The 25590-nt window shown below is 36.2% G+C and overlaps 1 protein-coding gene across 1 annotated transcript in view; it reads left to right on the top strand.

The window, feature by feature from the left end:
- Positions 1 to 25590, top strand: part of LOC107038011 (transcription factor EC) — an 88680-nt gene that overhangs the window by 600 nt on the left and 62490 nt on the right. The gene's annotated exons all lie outside the window — the stretch shown is intronic.

Below are 25590 nucleotides of genomic sequence, written 5' to 3'. Positions count from 1 at the left end.
CACCTGTTGAGTTGTTGTTTTTGAGGGCTTTCTTTGCGGGGTTATTAATGGCGAGGGGGAGCTGGTTGATACGACCTTTCGAGGAACATGTGGAATAAACAATTCTATGATGGCATGCTGTAGGTGTTCGAAAGCGAGAATGACCTGCACTTGAAGTGAAAGGACGTGCATCGCTCTCTGTATTGCAACGGAGGTTTGCGCGGAGAAAATTGTGGGATAAAAATTGTTCTGAAGATGTGGGTGAAAACTGTTGGAGGAGATGATAGAATTATTGGGGGAATTTTGCGGAGGGGATTGTAATTATTTGTGTTGGGGTTCTGTTGATAATCGTTTTTATCACTGCGGTGTAGATTGATTAATTCATTGATGGGTCAAAAATGTAATGGGAAAAATAGAAAATTAATGATTCAGTTTTGTAATTGTTATTTTGTTTGAATTAAGATTGACCTGGAGGGGCGGGGATTTAGGACTCGAGACGCCAGTAAGAAATTTTGAATTGAAGTTGAGGTTCTTTGGAGATTATGACTGCATAATGGCCCCGGGAAGGTTTTATTGAATCCGATTCCATAAGGAAAGAAATCACGAAATTTCAAATTTCACTGGAAATTCGAGGGAATCCAAAATTATTGGGCAGCAGGAAGACGAGCATTTTCAGAATGACATGAGCCTTCAATCAAAACTAGACTATTTAGTACCAAATTTCGTTGAATTCTCAATTTAATTGGAAATTCAACAATATATTTACTTAAATTTTTTTAATTTGCGTTAATTTCCGCGGAGTAATTGAACTGAAGATTACAGTCTGGCTTTTTATTCTCAGCAAATTGCGAATTTTCAATGATGAAATGGATGAGGGATCGGCGAAAAATGTTACTGCGTAATTTTAAAAGAAGTTCACCGAAGATTAATCAAAGTTCACTATTTTTTTATTTAAATGTGACAATAATTTACAGTTATCAATTAAACAATTAAACAATTAATTCTCAATATCTGACTTTAATTTTTCCATTAATCTAATGATCATCATTCTTGGGAAGTTGATTACTGCCTGGAAAATATTTGAAAAATTGAAAAATCTGATTAATGATTAATTTAATATTTCAAGAATTGCAAATTTTGATTGATAATTAATTTAATAAATATTGAAAAATTTTAAGATACAGCTATCTCTGATTTTGCATGTAATAAAATCATTTTAATTCTGTATTACGATTGTGTCTACCGCTACTTGAGCGATAAATTCTTAAAAATTAGGAATCGTTTCCTGAAAATCAGTGACATTTTTCAGAAAATTACTGAATGTCTGGAGTATATTAATTTCGGAGTTGAGGAATGAATGGAGTGAAAATTGACACCACCATAGTGTCAACATGAGCATGATAATCAACACAATTTGGTGTGAAAAATTGAAATCCACTCCCAAAAGCAGTTGATTTTAACACCAAAATATTTAACCCCTCACACTGGAGACATTAGCACCGATTGTTTTCTTCTGCGTGTGTTATTTTCTCCGTGAATTATTCTTGAAGTTTTTATCTGTGTGAAAAAAAATATTGAAAAATGCGAGAATCACGAAAGCCGATGATGATAGTTAACCAATGGCATTTTCCGCGCCGCCAAGTTGACGCTAATTGTTAGAACACGTGGGGCACACGCCGATACAATGTATATACGCATGCTGTTGTCGATCCAATTGTTTTATGGACAAACAGACTTTCCGCTTTGACGAAGGACATATGTGTATACACGAGTGTATTGTTCAGTTTATGATTTTTAAATAGGAGTACGCCGTCAGTTTTAATTTACCGAAGTCCGTTGACAGTTTCTCGATGGAGAACTGGGAGAAATAATTTTTTCTGCCGAAAAATTATGTTCCCGGAAGTGATCGCTTCTGTAGCGTTGAATCAATTTAGTTGTAGATAAATATAATGAAAAAAGGTTGTTACACTAGTTCTACAGAGAATTTAGAGGAGGTTGCAGGTTTATCAAGTGAATATTATTAAGGATATCCCAGTACTTTGGCTATTTTTTCTCCAGTGAAATCGGTTTCTACTTTTGTAGTCGAACATTAGAGCTTTCATTTTTTTTGCAATGATTTTATTATTTAAAAAATAAGAATAAATTCTAGGGTAAATTTCTGTGTTGGTAAAAAAATATTCTTTCCTCGTTAATGAAGTCTTTCCATGGCATAAGCCTGTAGGTTTTTCTCAAATCAAATGACTGCGGTGCAGTGATAAATAAATTTGACTGAATTTTCCAAAAAAAAGACGAATTCGATTTAAGAGGAAAGAGTCCAGCTTAGTCAAGGAATTTTAAACTTTGAAAATTCAAATAAACGCCAATTTTTTTAGTGGTAGGAAGACGTAAATTTTTACGTTGACATGAATTTTCAAGTAAAATTAAATATTCACTGCCAAATTTTCTAGAGCTTTCAGGGGATTCCTTCAAAACCATTGGAATTCCAGGAATTTTTAAAGGAATTACCTGAAAATTCAGAGAGATCTTGAATTCAACAAGAGATTTTTCAAATTTTTTTTGATTATTCACTAATTTTCCCGGAATAATTGAACAGTTCCCGCGGATTTTCCTCGATATTTTGAAGCTTTAATGAGAAAATTCCTAGAAATTTCAGTAGAAATGTCACTTCTTAAAAATTTCCAAGACTTTCACCGAAAATTTCAGTAAATTTTTTTAACAATGTACAATAAATTATATTTGTCAATGTTCTTCTAGAAATATTTCTAATAATCATGACAAAAATTGATTGTTTTTGAGAAATTAAATTTTCTCTCATCAAGTTGGTTAATTTTCCTCACGTAAATCTGCTTCACTACATCAAATATTCTCTATTTCAATAAAGAAATAGCAAATAATGGGAGAAATAAATAATGTTTTCTTTCAGTGAGAAAAGCCGACAGTAAAGAAAAGTCGCACAATGGTTGAAATTTATTCGAATTGAAATATTCCCCCTTCCCCCCTCACCGCCGAATTTCCCAACTCTCGGGTAAAAGTTCGATGGGTCATGTGTATACGTTTGCAGTTCTCTCTGGTAACTTCGTTTACCCCCTGCTGGCACTCGTTTCCACAACTTCAATTCTAGTTTTCCCCGAAACTCTACTCCACCCACGTGTCGACGCATTTTTCCGGTTCGAGAGAAAATTTTACAACCCCGCGGGGATTGGAAGAGACATCGGAATGGTAATGATGAAAAAACCATGTAAATTGATGTTGTTGACCTTTAAAATCACACTGGTTATCGGTGTAATAGTTTTATCGCTCCAGCGGACGTCATAGGATGGCGATAGATAAGAGTGGGATTATTATTGAATATTAGAACTCAACATGAGTGATGAAATGAAAATTGTCGCCAGCGAGAGTCATTGACTTTATCTCGATTGAATTGTTTTCGGGAATTGATGAAAGTGGATGCATTTTATTGATCAATTATCCGTTTCGTAACGGATATATTATGATGAAACTATTTTTATTTAAGGAATTATATGGGTTTATCGATCTCCAATAGTAATATTGTTAAAGGGAATAATGAAATTTTAAAAGCATTTTTGTTATTTGATTCTATTTTTTATTCAAATGCACATCGATTTTGGATAAAGTCGACTGGAAAAATCCAAGATCTGACACTTTGGCCCCCGGTGAAAAAAATTTTTTTTCAGTTTTCACGTTTTCCACATACTTTTGAGAATTCTGAATAGCCTGTCGCTTGAATAGTTGGAATCAACGTTCACCCGGCTAAAAAATTCAATTTCGGCGAAAGTCGACTTTCCCCCTGGAAAAATCCAAGATCTGACACTTTGGCCCTCGTCACCCTTGTGACCCTTTGACCAATTTTCCCCCTGAAAAACTCCAAGATCTGACACTTTGGCCTCCGGTGAAAAATTTTTTTTTTCAGTTTTCACTTTTTCCACATACTTTTGAGAGTTCTCAATAACCCGTCATTTAAATAGTTGGAATCAACGTTCACCCGGCTGAAAAATTCGATTTTGGCGAAAGTCGACTTTCCCCTGGAAAAACGGAAAATCTGACCCTTTGAAATTCTGAAATATTTGAAATATTTCTGAAGGATTTGAAAAGTCTGAATGCAAGTCCTGCTTACACCTAACGAGTGCTGAAATGAGACATAACCAGAGGTAGAAAGCTCTTGGAAGCACTTGGGAAGAGGCTTCCAAAGACCTATCCAGTTCCGAACGGAAAGATCTAAGTAGAACCTGTCAGGTCCAATTATTCAACTTGGGGCGATTTCTGCCCAATCCAACATTTCACTTTTAATCGAGCCAACAATAGCGCATCTCCCCTCTCGATGACATTTTTATCCGAAATTTTCAGCCACTGCGAGTAAAAATCCGTGCATTTCGTATGGATTTATACAGGAAGTAAGTGGAAAATCGAGGGATGGTGAGTACAACATGGAATAAATGTTGGACGTTGAAAGCGGATATTGTCGAACGGTTATCGTTTTAACCGATGTGCTTTACTTCCATACACTTAAGCCCGCTTGAGTTAAGCGTTATTGCAACAGAAGGGGGCGGGACAAGGGGGGGGGGAATGGATAAGGAATATAACGTAAGACGGTAGCTCGACTGGAGTATCTCCGAGACTTCTTATATACAAGCCCTTGACTTCCTCTCCTTCACCGAAATACACGGGGCCCTAGTAGGTTGGAGAGCAAATAACAGCTGCCGGAAACGTTCTTCTCTCGACATAATAGTTACAGTTATGCTAGCAAAACCCTATGATACAGAAGAGGATGTATCCGAGTTGAGGTAACACTTGAAATCGTGCATTTTGCGAGGAGCAGTTCATGTTTGGAGTCCAAGTTAACGGGGGAGAAAAGCCGGATGTTGCATTATCCATGAATATGATGGCATTTGTTACGAAAACCCGGGAGAGACTGTCCAATGTGGCTCGCACTTCGCCCCAGTCATTTCCTACTGCCTTATCGTGAATCACTCGGGGGTCATTTGAATATTATTATTTTTTTAATCGCCGACTCTCTCATTTCGTGAGATAAATTCTCGTCTGGAGTGAAATGCTACTGCTTATCGGGATGACGGGTGGCGCGGGCTACAGGCGTGATTATGTTAGCACAGATGTGGTGTCAATTAGCAATTTATGTTTGGACTTGGGTTACACTTGCTGTGTTTCTCTTTTTATTTAGCGCTTTCCGGAAATAGAACTGGACTGATTCTGCCTTTTTTTGGAGTTTTTTTTTCATGACGGCGGGGGGAACACTTTTTTCGAAAACATGTTGGGGTGAGGTAACGACAGGGGCGATTTATTGACGATAGCGGAGTGTTTTTTTCGGAAGAATATTGGAGAGAGCGGAAAGTTTTACTTTTCAGAAATTTATCGGTTATTATTTGGGATTCAGCATTGTGAAATTTAGGGATTGGAAAATATTGAAATTCAGGGACTTTGTGACAATAATTTTCAGGGACATCATTTTCACTAATTTTTGGAGGAACGTAAAAATTTGAAGAATATTGTTGAGAGAAATTTTAATATGAAATCATTTCCTCCATAAATTTGAGGGAACACTTGTGGCGACTTCGAACAAACAACTTTTTGCTGCCTAAATATCTTTCGTTTATTTCGCTGTTTGCAGAAATTAAGGAGATTGAATTACTAATGAATGTGTGGAATTATTGATTCATGGGGGTGGAGGCTTATTCATTCAAAAAATTCTCACAATCGATTATTTTTAAGACTTTATTGACGAATTTTTGGAAATTTTCATCACATTATAATTCCATTGAAATTTCGAGGAATTTCATCATTGAAAATTGAGATTTTCATGGAAAAATGAATTTAAATTGTAGGTTTCACTGTAATTGTCCCATAAATATCAATCGAAAACTGAAAAGTCGAGTAAACATATTCTTACATTTTCAATTAATTAAAAATTCAGCATAATTTGGTATTGAATATTCATATTTAAGAAAATTTGATTCTTTGAATAAAAAAAAATTAGGATTCTTTGTCCCTAAATAAAATTCAATGTCACTCTCCCCAAAATTACTACTCAATTTTCCATGAAAATTCATTTTTATTAACACTCCATCAATCAAAATAAAGTGTGACAACTTTTTCACAAATTACACGCAAATTACATACAAAAGTCTCAACAGTATTATTGATTATACTTCGCTGTGAGAAAATCGAGTCCATGTGGTCGGTGAAATTCCCCAGTTGACAATGACAATTATCTCCCAGATTGAATGTTTGATTTGTGAATTTGCGGTTAAAGAGAATCATATGCCAGAACACGCGCAATATCCCATAGACCATCAAACACGTCGATCTCTTGAGCTATGTGGTACTATCAGGCGACTCCGGTAATCGCGTGTAGGAATCTCCCAGCTTCAGTAAACTCGGTTTATAGGTTTCAGCAAAATGGTGAGATACGAAATTTTCACACAATAATTTTCCAGCCACTTTTTCTCCTCGTCTCGGCAGTGCTCTCGGGCCATTGTGAAATGATGTTTCCAGTCGTACGGACACCACAAATTAATGGGAAACGAATGATGGTTTTTTTCCCTGCGATATACCACTGGAGAATGCTTTTCCCCGCTTTTTTATTATCAGAGATTTGGAAAAAAAAGAGTTGTCACCGATGGACACCCGGTTTTTATTGCTCCAGTGGAAGCGGATTTATCGGTTTCTCTTATTCGATGATATGTCGTCTCTGGTTAGAACACGGACATGTGGAAATAATTTCCATCTCAATGGACATTCACTATTTCTCGTACATTCCCTTGCTCGATGTGCACAGGGTCTTCAATATGTTTGAGCATCAAATAATTCACGATTCAACAAATATCCATTGCAAAAAAGTTCTGGAATATCATTCAGAATCATGGAAATTCTACTGCGAAGTTGATATCGCGTTTTCTATCCTCTTTGTTTGCAAAAAGTTTTCTAATGCCTGACGAAGCCAAATTATTCGGCAAAATAATTGTCGCCCATTAGCAATATGCTTCCGAATTTTTATCCCTTTCTTCTATCCAACCGATTGTCTTTTTTTACAGTTCTATTAAATTTTTTAAGCCATCGTTCAACCAATTCTAAACATTATTTTTTAGTTATCATGGGATAACCGATTTCCGAAAAAATGGCAAAATGAAAAAAACATTAATGGATGAATTAAATTTGAATTAATGACGATTGATAAGGCTCAACAATACCTACATTATAAAAAAAACATTCAATTCCATTCATTCATTAGCGAAAAAAAATTACTTCTGCCAAAGTATCATTTTCGTGGGAGAAGAATTTATTTTTTTAGAAGTGTATTCCTCCAGGTCAGTCATTCCCAGGTGGTCCATGTCCGTCTCCAAATACTACAATGATGATTATGCCACATATGACCTTGAATGACCATCCTTCATTATTTTTCAACTTTTCCAAATTCGAGATTTTCTTTCATCAAATATTTTTGAATAATTCTAAATGTTAATAATTGTCAATGGATTTCATTGACATAAGTGTCATATAATGGACTTCACCACCTGGGAATGACTGCCCTGGAGAAATAAAAATAAAAAGATTCTCCGACTCCTAAAAAAAATTTCTTCTCCCAAGAAAATGATACCTTGGCAAAAATCCTGTTTTTTCCGAAAGCAACCAGCGTTTTCATAATTTCCATCAATTCTCCTCGATTCCCTCCCAAAAAAGCACCGTCTGATGATTCTAAACTCCAAGAAGCCCAACCTCCCAAAGTAAAAAGCGATATTGGCGCTGTGCGTATGAAACGTCAGAGAGCCTCATCACATCTATAATCTCATTCTCCCAACAACCTCAGCCGTGATTTCATGAGCCAGTTTTAGTAGCGTCGCGACGCCCGTGAGAAGCTCTCCTCACCAAGAAAAAGTCCGAGTTACGTATTTAGTCATTGGACGATGCGTGACGCCTCGGAGGCCAAGCGCCAAATAATCGAGTTTGAGGAGTTGGTCAAACGATTGGATCGCATCAACGATCTACGGGATACAACTAGTAACACTAATCCCGCTAATTCACCTGCCCGTCGTCCATCAAACACCCTATTCTCCTCGTACACGTGTTCGCCAATTCGCTCGACACCCTATGCTCGGCAAGATGGACCGTCCTCCTATCCCAAGTGTTGCCGCGAGGACAGTAAACGGGTGCGTGTCAATATTGGTATCGATGAGGATCTGCGTATGATTCTGGAGATGGATCCGTCGATTGTTGATCGTCAACTGTGTGAGCCAATACAGTCAGCCTGTGATCAGTCTTCACAGCAATCGTCTGGTGGACAATCAACCAACAGCATGATGGTAAACAACAGTAGGACGGCTGCCATTGCAAGGCCGCCTCGTGCTACACGACCTCAAGGCTGGTACTGGAGACTAACATTAGTGCCTAATAATGTTCGTCTATCCGTATTTACGTTTCTATATTTGAAACAGCTGTTTCAACCACAGGCTGTGGCCATTCATGCAGTTGCATTGCTTTTATTTAGAATCACCAACTTCTTTCTTCTTTCTGGTAACTTCGGTAATGAGTCTAGATGGCTCCTAATGCTGATTTGGAAGTAGAAAACTATCAAACAATGATGATCGTTACATCTAATACATTAGAGTCATCGTGATTGTTGTCCAATCGATGATTAGGTTAATAGTTTGAAATGATAAGGGGAATTGCCACGACTATCAGTAATATTAATGCTTAATAATGTTCATCCATTAATGTTTACGTTCATATATTTGAAGTAGCTGTTCAGACCTCAGGCCCTGGCCATTCATGCATTCGTATCGCTTTTACTTAGAATCACCGACTTCTTTCTTCTTTCTGGTAACTTCGGTAATGAATCTAGATGGCTCCTCATGCTGATTTGGAAGTAGAAAACTACCAAACGATGATGATCGTTAATAGTTGGAGGTTATAAGCGGAATTGCCGCAACTGTCAGTAGCACTACTGCCTGAGAGTGTTCTTCCATTTATATTTATGTTTTTATAATTGAAGCAGGTATTTAAACCGCAGGCTATGGTCATTCATGCATTCGTATTGTTTCTACTCTGAATCATCAAATTCTTTCCTTTAATTTTAGTAATGGAAACTAGATGGTTCTTCATACTGTTTGGAACTGGAAAATTACTCAACTATGATGCTTGTTACATCGAACACATTAGAGTCATCATGATTGTCTTTCAGTCGATGATTAGGTTGATAGTTTGAAATGATAAGAAGAATTACCACAACTAACAGTAACATTAATGCCTAATAATGTTCATCCATTAATGTTCATATATCTGGAATAGCTGTTCAGACCTCAGACCTTAGAATCTCCAACTTATTTTTGTCAACTTAAGTTATGAATCTAGGTTGTTCCTCACGCTGATTTGAAAATATGAAAATACCCAACTAGGATGTTCCAACTGTGGTCGTTGTTCAATCGATGATTACGTTTACAAGAATTGCCGCAACTATCATCACCATTAGTGCCCAATAATGATCGTCCATTTATATTTACGTTTCTACATTTGAAAAAGCTATTTTGACCTCGGGCTGTGGCCATTTATGCATCCGTAATGCTGCCACTTAGAGTCATCAAATTCTTTCCGTTAATTTAGGTAATGAGTCTAGATTATTTCTCACGCTGATTTGGGAAATGGGAAACTACTCAACTACGATGCTTGTTACATCCAACACATTAGAGTCATCACGATTGTCGTTCAATCGATGATTAGGTTAATAGTTTGGAATGACAACAAGGAGAATTACCACAACTATCTGTCCTCCCCCTCTCTCTCTTTCCTCCAGCATTCCTCCGTCTACAGTGAATAATTGATTGCCTTTATTCACGTGCTGATGTGCACGTATGTGTATCAAATTGTAATACGAATTTGCAAATGCTTTCGCCTACATAACGAGATGATGAGAATATCAGCGTTTGTTATGCACGACTATGGTTTTTGGTTATGCATTCACGAGGCTTTTCAATGCAGGTTTGGTTAACAGTACGTGCGGTTTATATTCATACATGATCGTCTACATTGATGAATAATTGAGCACTTTCTACTGGTTTACACTGTTTCTGTTATTGAGGTGATTTTTGGTATTTATGTTGGGTTTTAAGTGATCGAGTGGGCGAGGCTGAATGCGTCAGACGGTTTTACGCTTCATTGATGTTTCGTTGTCGTATTTTTGGGGTTTCAGTGGCGATTAGACGATTGCGATTTTAATATTGCAGGGGGAGAGTGATGATTAACTATTGCAGATTTATGGCCGACTTGATTGATGCAACTTCCCGAAATATTTCGCGAGAGCTTGGATTCATCTGCGTATTTTGAACTCATCACAATGGTCAATTGTTGCGGTATGCTTCGAGATGGTATAGACGCTATGCGGAATTCTTGGCAGACGTCGCCCATCGCCTGTCTCGTGTCCGTCATTTCTCGGTTACTCAATCCCAGACGGTTATAGTGATCATCACAAATTTCACGAAAAACTTTGGTTCAATTATTTTTGCGTTACGGGCGGGAGATGATTGTGGAAATATCCAGATGATTTTGTTTTATTCGGAGACGTTCCAGGTGGAAATTGGTGGAGGGGGGAAGGATGTAGGATGATAATTGGCCGAAAGATTCGGATAAAAATTATGGGTTTTATTACTTTTCGGCCTAGGGTGGGTCTTTGTTTCAACATCATGTTGTCTCATTTGTTTTTCCACACGCAAAAAATTATTTGTTGAAAACTAGTTATATAATTCATTTTTTTTCAACTAGTTGTTGAAAAAATAAATAGTAATAATAATAAATATATATAATAATATAATAAGGTATATTAATATAATTTATGTATCAATGTAATACATAAATATATAACACAAATGATATTAATATCTAAATTATATATTAATATAATTTTTAATTTAATTATATTAATAATAATATTAATTCATTTTTTTTTCAACTAGTTGTTGAAATTCATCAAATAATTTTCTTCATGCATGTCTTATCTTAAAACGTTTCAGAGACACTAGTTTCTACAGTGTCAACTAAAAAAAATGAGGATTTAAAATTTCCTCTCCTAGATATAATCTCATCAAATTTATATAATTTTTTCCTATTCAAAAATTATTCCTTGTCCATAACGATTGTCTAATTCGTAGTGTTTTCTTCGCTTGAAAAATCTTCGTAATGAGGTGGAGACGTTTCAGACTCATGTGCGTTGGTGTGACTGCGTCCAGAGGTGGGTGCAGCTGTTGAATAGAACCAGCGAAAAAAAATGCATCTTATAATAAAAAAAAAATACTGTTGGAGTGAGAAATGTTAACGAATAACGGAAAATACCGTCTTGAGGTTTCCTTTTGATGGGATCGTTCGCCCGCACCCTGGCAAGTGCTCCACAATCACGACTAACCAGGGCGCGCTAGGGCTCGAGGGCTTTTTTATTCCTTGGGTACACATTTTTTTTAAAACATCCACTCCCTTATTCTCCACCATTCGCTTCTTGACGCGTCCTTAAACATAGCATTGCCTCCGAAGGCTTAATCGGGTCCGCCCGCCGCAATTAAAATGAGACTGGTTGAATTAATATAGTGAGACGTAGGTCGGAGGAATGGAATGAAAGAAAAGTTAAATAGAGTCTTGAGTGTTCTAACGTAAATACGGAATTGAATTCTGAATTGATGGTTGAGAGTAACTTATTTCTTCGTGTTGTCGAATTCGTTTAGTTGAATTTTTGGTGGGAGCTTGCGTTGGATTGACGGAATCTCTGAGGTGTAAATTCCAGAAATACTGATGCTGAAACTACACTGACGGAAAAGTTTCCTAATATGTAGACCATATTTACTTGAGAGAAATAAATTATTTTCAATGGCAATCTCAGAAACCGTTAACTGAAAAAATAATTATTTAAATGACCTCAATTGTGGTTTAAAATATTCTTCTCAAAACCATCGAACTCTTCTCGAGTTCGATCATGAGATTTATTGCATTATCTGCTGTTGAAAAAAATTATTTTGTAACCAATAGTCGGGGAAAGGTAAATAATTTTAATGTTGGGACAATGCTGCCCCAATTATACCCAGAAAAATAAATTATTTGAATCAAATAAAGTTTATTTAAATAGTATGAAGTAATCTCTTATTTTCAAATTGAATAAAAAATTTGATTCGAAGTTTTGTTTACATTAACTAGACGCTCGTTTACTATTAATAAATCGTTTTTTGATTCAAACTAATTTTTTTTCAGCTAAAGAAATATTTATTTGATAGTAATAATTTATTATCGCTTTGAGATGCATTACGTAAGAAGTTTAGAGAGATTTAATTTCAATTTTAAGATTTTTACTCAACGCAACTGCAATGTATATTTACAATATCTATTTACACTATGGGAGAGGAGGGAATGTCATTATTCAAATAGCTAATTAATTAGCAAAAATATGACTGTGCAGTGACGAAATTAATTTCTCAGTTGTTTTCTCTTGATGTTGAACGAGATTTTGCTCCCCGATTACTCGATTTTTCCAGTGATTTTTCCTCAACTTACTTCTCTGTGCACCTACTCAAGAGAAAAAAAAATCCCCCACTGCAGTAAATGCTGGAAAACGCAGGTAGTCGTTGATAAAGAGGGCCTCCTTGGGCTCTCCAATGAAAAATAGTACATCTGAAGTTTTCGCTCAGAAGAGTATCTCGTCCCCGGGGGCTCCCTTGCGTTCAGTACCCCGAGTCCCCCAGAAAGGAGCGAGAAACCGGGACAAGGCAATTACTGGGATGGCTCTGGCTCATTGCGGTACTGCGGATACGGCGCGAAGCGAGTGTGAGAGCGAGACAAAAGTGCCGGTGAGGGGGAGGGGGGGGGGACATATACAAAACCCAGTGGGTGAACTTGCGGCGCATAGTACGGTCATAGTTTAATCAATAGACCCTCCAGTCCCTGTGTATAAACTCTCATACATGAAAGCACGCCGCCTTCAGCTGGTACTGGCCTTTGCAAACTGGAAAATTGCTGTCGATGGATTGCCATAACGCTTGCAACTGTAAATATTAAGGGATTCATCATTGTTAAAAGCTGAGACGTTTCCTTGGGATCATTATTCCGGGAATAGATAGTTGAACGAAACAATTCGAAATGCGACATCCGAAGAAATGATTTATTTGAATTAAACAAATGAGTTTAGGTGAATGACACGAAATAAAGAATTTCGTTAGTTTTATTAAATTCATATATAACAATAACTAAAGTTCAACTCTCAATTTAAAAAAAGAAAAGTAGTGAAAAAATCCTCCTCTCAGCACGATGGGTTGCGAAAACATTAACTGTAGTCAATATTAAGGAATTTATTAACAACAATTTCGAACAGTACCTGAAATTTTATTCTCAATTTCTAAAAAAAAAAATTAATAGAAAATCTTCCATCACCAAACAATAGGGTGAAGAATCGTTCACAACAGCCAATATTAAGGGATTTATTGTCGTTCAAAGCTGTAAGGTTTTCTTGGGACTATTGTTGTGGGAATTGACAATTGAAAGATACAATTGGAAATTCTTCCAAAGGCATTAGTGCGAAAATTCTTCAATTTAGTTGAATTTTCAATTAATTCAAAGTTCAAGAATATATTTACCGGAATTTTTCCAAACTCTATTAATTTTCAGGGAATAATTGAACTAAAATTTCCAGTTTTCGCATGAGTTTTGTTATTTTTCTTCAATTCATAACGAGCAATACCTGAAATTTTATTCTCAATTTCGAAAAGAATAAATAAATTAAAAAATCCCCCATTCACAACAACAAATATTAAGGGATTTATTGTCGTTAAAAGCTGTAAGGTTTCCATGGAACTATTATTTCGGGAGTTGACAATTGAAAGAAACAATTGGAAAGTCTTCCAGAGGCATTAGTGCAAAAATTCTTCAATTTAGTTGAGTTTTCAATTAATTGAAAATTCAAAAATATCTTTACCGGAATTTTTCTAAACTCTATTAATTTTTGTGGAATAATTGAACTAAAATTTCCATTTTACGCATGAGTTTCGTTATTTTTCTTAAATTCACAAATGACAATAACAGAAATTAAACTCTCGAAATCAAAGAAAAAAAAGTAATAAAAAAATCCCTCTCTCAGCACGAAAACGTTAACGATAGTAAATATTAAGGGATTTATCATCGTTAAAAGCTGAAAGGTTTTCTTGGTACTGTTATTCCGGGAATTGATAATTAAAAAGAGTAATTGAAGAACATTCCAATGGCCTCAGTGCGTGAGAATGCAGCGGCTGTCATTGAACCCAATGGAAAATTTATTGTCTGGGGTTATCAAATCATTTCGAGTGAAACAGAAAGAAAATATCATGAGAATGAGTAACGCTGAAGCGCGAGCAGACGCCTATGGCGCGGTGATTTCGTTATTAAAATAAATAGACTGATTCACTTCCCGCAGTTTGTGTTGATAATACGTGAATAAAGGACGGAGGACAATGGAAGATGAATGATTATGGCTCAACACTCGGTTTCGCTCTGCGAAGGACTGCCTATCAGCGACACACATACACATTTCGAGCCAATTTGAAGTGGAATAGCTGCTGATGGTCGGTGCAGCGAGCGGTGGAGACTCTTCGCGAGATCACGTTTTGGGTTGTTGCTTGGGCAACTGATACTTACGTGACTCGGGTTCTTCGGTGGAGATCTTGTTTCAGGGCTTTTTTTGGGGGGAATCGATTGGGAAAGTTGGACGATGGGTAACTGGGTTATGGACGATTCTTAGATGAGATTCGCGAAATGGGAGGAGGGGGAGGAAATATTCACGGAGATGAAAGTTTTGATTCTCTCGGATATGTCACTGATTTTATTCCGAAATTTTTGGGAATGTTTTCCCAATTTTTATGGATTTGCGATTGTGGAATTCAACGCGTGCTAAATTCTGAAATTCAGTGATTATGTCACAGATTTTTAGTGACATTATCGTGAATTTCCAGTGGGGAATTGTCACTGGTTTTCAGGAATCTACACTGTTAGGAATTTGTTGAAATTTCACATGAAATTTTCATGTATTTTATTATTGAAAAATCAGTTGAATTCAAGACTATTTAATGGAATTGCAATTTTCAGGTTCACACGATGATGAAAATGATCAAATAATCTGAAAATTTAAGCAACAGTTTCCCTGAATTTTCACAGAATAGCTGAACTGAAAAATCATGTTTTTATTGATTTCCAGATAATTTGAACAGAAAATCAATGGAATATTTGATTTTTCAATGGCAAGATTTCCTGAAATTTCAGCGAACCTCGAATACGATCAAAATTTTTAACAAAGTGGAAAGCCCAATTATCCTGAATTTTCAACCTGAATGAGAGATTCCATGAACGATTTGATCTTAAATTGAATTATAATTCACACCATTGAGAATTCAAATTGAGAATTGCTTAATTTTCAAAAAATTCCAACAATGCGTGGAAACATCCCTTTGATTGTCAATAATTTCCGAAATCTGACCTGAAAATTCCGACAAAAATGCCCGCCCGAGCCTCATTCTTCCCATATCTTCCCACAGTACTGCAGTTAGTTTCTGCGACTTTTGAATACCGGATTCATTGCTATTTATAACGCAACGCTTATTGTGAACGCAACTGACGCCACTAACGGAACACTGTCATTATCTCTGGTTAGACGACGTTGAATTTTACAGATTTATGGAGTAGTGGATTCGGTGGTTAAGTTCGAGGTGAATTAATTTCGTTTCAGGGTTGTGGATCGTTGTTTTTGGATGGATCGCTGGATTTATCCGGGATTACGGAATCTCGTCATGGATTTGTCATTCGCGTCATCCTGTCTCCGATTTTCTCAATCGTGAAGATAAAAATAGACTCCTTGAGTGGAGTAATTGATAAGCCGGATGATATAAGAAATGTTTTTCTCGATCGGTTCATGGTGCAATTCCCTTTCATCATTATATACCTCATTACACTGGGAAAAAAACATTATCGACTATCGGAAAACCAATTTCTTGAGAATATGTCACTGAATATGTCACTTGAGAACAAATCCCTTGGGACGAGAATTCCGTGAATTTTCGAGGCTTGAACATGAACACTTCACGATGAATTGCGAATTGTCTGGCTCAAGCCACCGCATTTGAGACATTTTTCTGGGTCAATTCAGTACACTTGAAAATGATTCAATCACTAGTCATTTATGAGGCGGCGCTAGGAAAATAGCCCTAGAAAATACGTTTTTCTTACGATTGTCCCCATGTTTTTCACAGATAATGCTGTGAAATGTTATAATAATCGTAATCTTTTAATAAAATTACATTTTGGATAGTTCAATTGTTAATATGACTCAAGAATTTTTCGATTATTAAACTAATCATCAATTAAATATTAAGGTTCCGAATTATTTTATTGATCAATAATTGAGTTCGGAAAATTGACGATTAGTTGGCTAATTGAAAATCCTTTTTATGGTATCTAGAAATATTTATTCAATAGTCAATTGACAATGCTATGTTGTCAATTATTTAATTCGTGGTCAATTAAAAATATCAGTTATCAATTATTTTATTATTTTCCAAATTTCAATGAAGATAAGTAAACCTTAATTATTGTAAGCTGTAAACTAATGATTGATGCCGATTCCTGCCCCAGCTATTGAAAAGAATTCCAACTAGTTGTACTACACGGTTTAGGAGATAATAAATAATTAAATGCGGGCTTCTAGCACGCGAAGCTTACGCCGAACTCGATTGTTCCATTTTTTATGAGAAAATGGGTTTTACACTATTCATAAAGAACGAATCCGTTCAATTGGTCACCATATGAGAACTTGCGACTTTGGTCACCTCCGCAGGGAATCACCGCCGTGTTATTTAGACCCGAGCGTTGCCGAATTCACTCTATACTGCCCGGGCGCGTTTAGCGAGACTTCGGCAACGTCGCACAACNACCGCCGTGTTATTTAGGCCCGAGCGTTGCCGAATTCACTCTATACTGCCCGGGCGCGTTTAGCGAGACTTCGGCAACGTCGCACAACGGGCAATTTCATTTAACATGGGAAAAAATTGCCCGTCTGTTAGAAATAATTTTTTTTCTTCAGGAATTCTGGATATAAATAATTTTAAAAAATATTATAATTTTCTCGACACTTGAATTGACGTATTCCAATTTTTTAGAATTTTTCCGCTCAGCCAGTCAATGGTAAGAAAAAATAATCGACCTTCTGCGGCGTTTCCCTTCTATGGTGACCAAACTAGGGTTAATTAAAAATTCAAAAATTTATTTGCCGGAACTTTACTGATTTGTATTAATTTTCGGGGAATAATTGAACTCAAATTTATAGGTCTCATTGATTTTTCCATCGTATTCTGAAGTTCCTCGAAAATTCAGTGGAAATAAAATGTGACAAAGATTTTCAGGAAGTGTATCGGACATTTCGTATATAATCTTAACTTCCTCTAAGGACACGACAAAGTTTTCCTGTCACAAAAGTTTTCACCAAGTTTCACTGTAGTTTCAGTGGAACAATAAAAACCTATTCCAGTCGCTTGCTTATCGTTCATATTATTGTTATCATAATGATCATACAGGATGGCTGTTGTTATTAGAAGTTAGCCTTGGCGGATTAAACTTCAGTGAGAGTGTTTTGCAACATTGTACCTTTCATTATTTTTCCTTCTAGCTCATGAGCAACGTACGATTATTTTTGGTAATCGGATCTGGCCTTTCCTGGGCCAGAGTTCAGTATTCAATAACATGAATTACTTCCCATTTAAAATTACAGCGGTTATTTCCCACTAGCTTTTGATAATTTCCCACTAGCTCTGCAATTGTTTCTCTAAGCAAATAATTGTCAAATATTATCCTGTGGAGCGAAAGAAAGTCATGAAGAAAGTCAAAATGAGTTGGTTTGGGAAGGATCCGATTACCAGAAATAATCCATCGAATACCACTCGACCTCTAAAATTAATCGGATATTTCCCGATTGTTTTGTTGCGTAGCAACGAGAGGGAGAAGTTTTGCAGGTGATATTCCTCAAAAGCTCAGCTCTAGGCTAAATAGACTCAAACCATTTTACCGCTTCGCTGCTGCATTGTTTGACTTGTTTAATCATTTTTTCTCTCTGCAAGTTTAGTTGCCATGCGACTAAATGAAAATAACCGGAAATTATCGAAATAATTCTACCCCCACTCCTCCGCAAAACGTCAAATACTGTATTTCTGCTGGTTGACATTCAGATAGGGAAACAATCGAAGTAATTCGATCCTGTCGGAGAGAATAAATTGACTAATATCGGCTTATACAATCTTCGGTCCGTCCCTCCTCTCTCTCTCTGTGTTGGAGTAGATTCGGATCTCTCGCGAATATTGACATCCAATGTACCGAACGCCTCATTCCATCTATCAGAACGTTATTCGATTGGCGTTTTTGTGGGGTGCGGGAGGAAATTGTAGTGGAGTATAAATTCATTTATTTCTGTCGGAACTTTTTTACTGGGATGCATTCAAAGGAATTACGTGTTTGCAGTCAAATAAAACTCGTTGTTTGATATTTTTGGATTCATTTTAACAAACTTTTTGATGGAAGTTGATGGATTCGTACATTTATTTGAATGAGAATGTTTTAATTATGCGATGCAAGTAAATCGTTAATTAAATCAGGGACTAGGACATGTGGTAATGCTCTTTTTTGTTTGTTTTGAATAAAATGCTAATGAAATTCAAGTTTGAAGGTGAATGAGAACTTTATGATGCTGGAATTTTTGGTACTATTGTTGAGTATGTTTATCATGTAGTTTCACTGGACTTCACGGAATTTTGTAATTGAAAAGTCTAAACTTTATGGAAAAATGGATGGAAACTGTGAATTTCAGTTCAATTACTCAATGAAAATTTATAGAACTCAGGAAAATTCAGGTAAATATATTCTTAAATTTTCAATTTATTGGAACGTCATCGTAATTTAATACTGCAAATAACTATATTTTGATTCAAAATTCGAGTAACTCTGGAAATTCTTGTTTTACTGTTACTCAAAACATTGGAATTCCATTGAATTCTGAGTGAAATCCGAAATTTCATCATTCATAGATCATCAATATCATAAATTGAATCGAAATTTCAAGGAAGTTCGTCAGGTCAACTTCATATTGAATAATTCGATGGAATAATCAATGGAAATGATAAATTTTGCTTTAATTACTCCATGAAAATTCATAGACATCAGGCAAATGCCAATAAATACATTCTCCACTTTCCAATTAATTGAAAATTTAATATAATTTTGTAATAAATATTCCAGTTTTCATTAAAAATTCAAGCAACTTGAAAAATTTTCGTGTTCCTGCTGCTCAAAAATTTCGAATTCCGTTGAATTAACAATGAAATCTGAGATTTCATATTTTTTTGTCACTGAAAATGAATAAAATTATCACTAATTTGGTAAAACGTATCGATACCTATATAAAAGTTCACTCCACAAAAATCACATTATGAAGTTGCCGTTGGCCAGCGGTAAAAACTGGCGGAAAATGGAAAAAAACCGAAGAAAATTAAAAAACTTTGTTTGAAAATTCCCGAGCCACTGGGAGTGGGGATTAATCAGTCGTCCGTGCGGTTGCCTTATTGGAACTGAACATATAGACACTGAGTGATGTGGGTATAACTTTTGATATGGCATCGATTGAACCCCCAGCGGCTCGTTGACACATAAGCACACACTGCTTCGAGCCACATATGCATGAAGCAAGCCTCGAGGTATTCCTTTGTGCAAACGGCGCTAAATTCTGTATTTTACGGTGAGACCGGGGTGCACCCCCCGGGCAAGTGCTGTATAATATTCACGTTCGTTAGCGTGGCGACAGTCGAGACCGTTGAATATATTGGATTTTGGGACGTACTACCCGTGGTGAATCACGGAAATTAAACACACCTTGGGAGCATCTTTGTTGGGATTATCCTCATTCATACCCCAATTGTCCGACAATATCGTGATTACACTGAGAGAAAAAATTAGTTCCACCGAAAAATTATATGTTCCCTGAAGAGATCTTTTGTCGTGTTGAATCAATGTACTTGTGGAGAAAATAGTATATTTCGTAACGAGTGCAAAAAACTGTTTTTTGGCGAGTGGGAGGTTTATATCACGAGCCGAAGGTGAGTGTTATAAGTGTTTATTGGCCAATGAGTTTTGTAATGAGGGGCTTGTGATGAAAATAACTATTTTACGAGTTACGAACAATATTTTTCATCACAACGTGGCGGAAATTGGACTTTTAGGCACGCGGAGCGTGCCGAAAAGTTCACTTTTCGTCACAGCGTGATGAAAAAGAATGTTTCCCACCAAAACTTGATCATTTTTGTAGGAGTAATTGCTCTCGTGAGACATTTATATGACTTTCGGGTAAATGCGTTCGTTCTACAGAGAATTATGAGGCTCCGGTTTTAGCAAGTGAATGTTATTGAGTAGTGTATATCTTTGGCCAATAAACACTTATAATTTTCATGGAACAAATGATAATTTCGAGAGGAAACTACAATTTTCTTGACGAAAACGGTGTTATTGGAAAAGCTAAATCATTTCCAGGGGAGAATTTTTTTTGGGAAAAAAAAATTCTTTCCTCGTCAATGTATTCTTTCTATGGTGTAAACATGTGGAGTTCTCTCAGATGAAATGATTGTCGTATACAATAGATTATATTTTTCCCGGCCAACAGTTTGAATTCTTCTAGGGATATTTGTGATCCCCTGAGATTTCTCTGAATTTTCCTGATTTTTCATTAATTTTGCCGGAATAATTAACCTGATATTTACAGTTCCACGGATTTTTCTGTAAAATTATGAATTTTCAATCACAAAATTCCACGAAATTTCATTGAACATATTGTCAGATATTTTCAAAATCCTCAGCGAAAATTTCAGTGGAAAATTTTAGACAGTGTAATCCATTTTTCAAATAAAAATACAAAAGTTAATTTTTTAAACGCCACCAAATATATCTCTTATCATTCTTAAGTTGAATGTGCCAAAGTCGTCGAGTTTATAGTCCCTCTGGGAATATTCCGGAATACTGTTGAAGGCAGGAATGAAGAGGGGGAATTTAAGATTACGCGATGAGCGACGAAAGGCAGATACGGGGTTAGGGGACGTTAGTAGCAAAGGCCGAGTGTTCTGGTCGTCCTGAAAGTTTTAACGCTTTTATTATGCCAGGAGACTCAGTTTCCGACTTTTCAACTTCCTACAGGCGGAAGGAATTTTTAATTCTTAACGACGTTTAATTGCACGAGAGAGGAGAATATCCCGTCACGAGAGATGAAAAAAATATAGAAATGAGGGAAAAATAGTGGAGTGAAAGAAGCAAAAATGTGGAGAGATTGAAACGGCAGTGAGAAAGGACCTGAGGATCTTGTTACGAAAATATTGTATCGGCTCTTTCATCGGGGGATATTAAAACTTATGTCGCCACAGTTTCTCTTTTTCCGATGGGTTTTTTCCTGTTGGGACTTCATGGAACGTTTGCACGAGGCTTTTCACACACGAACGATTGGAATCATAAGTTTGAATTTGTTGGCTCAGGGGTCTCGGTGCCAATGGTACTCGTCGCGTTGAGTTGACAATTTTACTGCCAGTTCGGTTTGATTCATCTGCGGGCTGGTGTCACCCACCCGAAGACCCGTTGAGAGTCCCTTTGGCATTGAATTCTTTAATTAGAATACCGTTCGAGTAGATATTGCGGCTGTTGGGCGGCCTTCGTTTCCATACGAGTGATAATGAAAATCTGAAAAAAAACAATGATTTTGCTTGTCGGCTCGCAATTTCAGAAAAGGAAATTTCAAATTTAGAATTTGTTTTGAAGAAGGAAATTGTAAATTCTGCAGTGTAATTGTTTGAAAATAAACAGTATTCTTTTTAATCGTAAGAAATTCGTGGATTTTGAGAATATTGGCGGACGTTGATTTGATGTACACTGTTAAAAAAATTGAACTGAATTTTCCAGGAAATTACATTGAATTCAATTTAACGGAAAAAAGTCTATGAAACCTCAAATTTTCCTGAAAATTCAAGGAAATTCCTGATTTTTTAGTAGAAGAACCATGAAAATTCAATAAGAAATTGCCCTGAAATTTCAAAAAATTGAAAATTCAAGGACATTTTTACTTGAATTTTGCTAATGTTCATTAATTTTCATCGAACAATTTAACTGAAATTTAAAATTTTCATGAATTTTCCACGAAAACCATGAATTTTCAATGGCAAAATTCCCTGAAATTTCAATGAAACCGTCACTTGTTTCATATTTCAAACCTAAAGCCTGGAAACTTCAGTGAAAATTTTTTAACAGTGCATCAGAAAGAAAAGGGTTTCAACTTCACTTTGAAAAATTTTTGGCTGCACACTGTTAGAAAATTACTCTTAAAATTGCAAGTGGAAAAGCTTGAAATTTTTAACAACCACAACGTTACATGAAATTTGTTTGAATTGTAGAATTCTTCATTGAGGAATCAGTTAATTTCTTGGATATTCAAGTAATTCTCGATTTTCAGGGCCATACGGCACTGAAAAACCTTGAAAATTCTGAAAATTGAAGCTTTCATTGAAAAATTAATGACTCTTTAACATGAAAAATCCAATTTTCTTCAATTTTCAAGATGAGTGAGAAATTTAGGGAAGGTTTTCATTTGAAATTGAATTCAAACTCACAACATTGAAAATTCCGATGACATTATGACTAAAATTTCAAGAAATTATTAACACTGCAATTTCTCATATATTTTTTGGAACTGCTTGAAAATTCTGTGCAATTAAAAACTGAATATTCATATTATGACTAAAAATGCAAGTAATTTGTGAAATTCTCATCTCTTTACTGCTCGAAAAATCCATTGAATTCACTCAAACAAATCCACAAATTTGATGATTGGAAATCTCTCCTACATCGTCGAGAAAAATTTTCTTCTCATGTCATTGAAGTACTCTAGTGGCTTCACTCTTTGTCCGATAATTTCTCCCATGAATATTTAAATTCCCGCTTTACCAAACACCTGGAGCATTCGCTATATTTTTTTCATCATCCACAAAGGGCGGTTTGGGGTAGATGGGCAAAGCCCGTTGCGACTAAAATTGTGCAATACCTCTATTTCGGGTTTTCCGGGGTACTACGAGTTGGCTTTGTTCCCAAATTGGGGAGGTGTCTTTCCAACGGAGCGTGTCCCATGCGCAATATGCGAGTAAAATTCCCAGATGTAGGGAAATACGGGAAATGTAAAAAAAATTAGGATCTCTGGACGGGGGGCGGCTGTATCGGGGTGGACACCCTTTTTTAACAGGTAGAGTTGGTAAAATACTCTTCGGGGCTTTTGGTATGCGAAGGGAAAAATTGAGTGACATGGCTCGAGTGTATCGTGAAATTCACCCGGGGAAATTTCCAGGCTCATATCAAACTCGATATCTCTAGGGTGTCTGCCAATCCGTCCTTCAAAATCCTCGTGTAACTAGCACTCGTATTTTTCACGAGTAAAATGCAGAAAAATTTGTAGGAAAAATTGTACCGAAGATGTGGGGAAAATTACTGAACAGAGTGTAATACACTGTTGGAATTTAATTCTCGGGAGATTGACATTCAATTTAAATTGGGGGAGGAAAAATCGGAACATTTCCAATTTCGCTGAGAATTTCCTCTCGTCGGTTCGCTCAATCTGAACGGAGTAGTCGAGGTCACGTGACGCCTTCACATCAGTTTTATTTCGATACTTCACCAGGCTACTAGTGAATTATATTTAATTATGAGATAATTATGCTACTTATGCCCTTGGATGAACACCCTTCATTATTTTCCAATTTTTTCAAATTGAAAATAATTTTTGGAATAATTGTAAATGTTGATAATTGCCAATTGAGTTAATCCAAGGTCATACGTATCATAGTCATCCCATTTTTCAAAATGGTAATATTTTGGAGATGCCTGGAGAAAAATGCCCCTAAAAAAATTAATTCTTCTCCCAAGAAAATAATTCCTTGGTGAAAGTAATTTTTTTAAATTCCGCAAATTTTTATCGTATTTAATTTCCACTGGAATTTCAGGAAATCTTGTCATTGAAAAATCAAATATTCTATTGATTTTCGGTTCGAATGATCTGAAAATAAATAAAATACTTGATTTTTCAGCTTAATTATTCTATGAAAATTCATAAAAATCGGGAAAATTCGGGGAAAACGGAAAATTCATGTCATTTTTTTTTCAAAATTCATATATCATTGAAAATTCAATCAAGTCGTGAAATTTCCTAAATCCGATTCAATGTCACTCTCATGACAATTACTATCACATCTTCCATTAAATTTCACAAAATTTCTAACAGTGTATGCGCTAAAAATTGAACTAAAAATCCTTCGATATTCCTGTTTTTCTGCGCAAGTCTCCCAAAATTGTTTTAGAAATTCTGTTATTTCAGTAAAAATTAAATGCCGAAAACCTATCATTTGTCCTCCCCTTGTCAGGGAAGCCCAGACTAAAAACTTTCTGAAAACGCATTTCGCTCCCGCGTCCGGACAATTTTTACAACATGTTTCTCTCCGTGTACGAGTGAAAGTCGGAATTATAACGTGAATTTGTTGTTGGATCACTTTCATTTGCCAAAGGCAACTCCTATTCATCTGCTCATTGAACTCATCAGTTGCAACTAGAAAATCCACGATTTCACGTTGTTTATCCGCTTGTTTACCAGACAAAAAACCCATCAAATATCTACCTACCGCGCAGTCTATCCCAACCAGGGAAAACCGGTTGAGTGTTTCAAGTGTGTTGAGTGTTTCACCGTCTATAAAACCTCGGAACTCCATATTTCCCGATTTTTTTTCTCCTCCTCAATTGTGTCATGTACTTGAGTAAATTCTCGTCTCTAATTTTTTTTCTAGTCTTCGACCGTGTGCGGTCAACCACGTCGGGGTCAAGCTCAAGCTCAAGCGCGCGTGTCTATTATTGTACGGTTTACTCGCACGAGACACGAATTCACGCCAGATGTGCTTTGCACTACCGTCTTCCTTCTCGTATATTTCTAAGAAATTGCGCAATAACTGCAGGCATATTTTTTCAAGAAATATCCGTGATGGTGCAGTCTTGCAGTCTTGTGTCGGAGAAAGGAGTCACGAGTGGATTTGATTTATTCATTGCATCATACGGTGTTCGTGTTATAATTCCAGTTGATTATTTCGGTCATTATCTTCAAAATCAATACCTTGGGTCTCTCGTTCGACTCGTGTGCGAATAAAAATATTTGTTTAATTCTCGCTGAAGGCCATCTTTCGTAAGACCCACAGGGAGAAAAAAGTTGGGGAGAAATTATTAAGCAAGTCATGTAGTCGTGGAGCGCAATCCTTTTCTAGATCTTATTTAATTCGAGCCGAAACTGCAAAATTTACCATTTATTCCATCGAAAATGATCCCATGAATGGGAATAATTGCTCATTATTGCGTAATCATTCACATATGTGTGGGAATGCTATGGTATAATTTCACTTTTATCTGTCCCCATGCCAGGAAAAAATACCCTACCGATGCGAAAACATCTTTTTTATTGAATTCCAATTTGGCTACAAACTCGGGCTTTCAATTGAA

The sequence above is a fragment of the Diachasma alloeum genome, unplaced genomic scaffold, assembly GCF_001412515.2.
Source record: "Diachasma alloeum isolate Michigan unplaced genomic scaffold, Dall2.0 Dall_scaffold_00276, whole genome shotgun sequence".
Lineage (NCBI taxonomy): Eukaryota > Metazoa > Arthropoda > Insecta > Hymenoptera > Braconidae > Diachasma > Diachasma alloeum.
The sequence above is the reverse complement of the archived record's forward strand: the minus strand, read 5'-3'. Positions and strand labels throughout refer to the sequence as shown.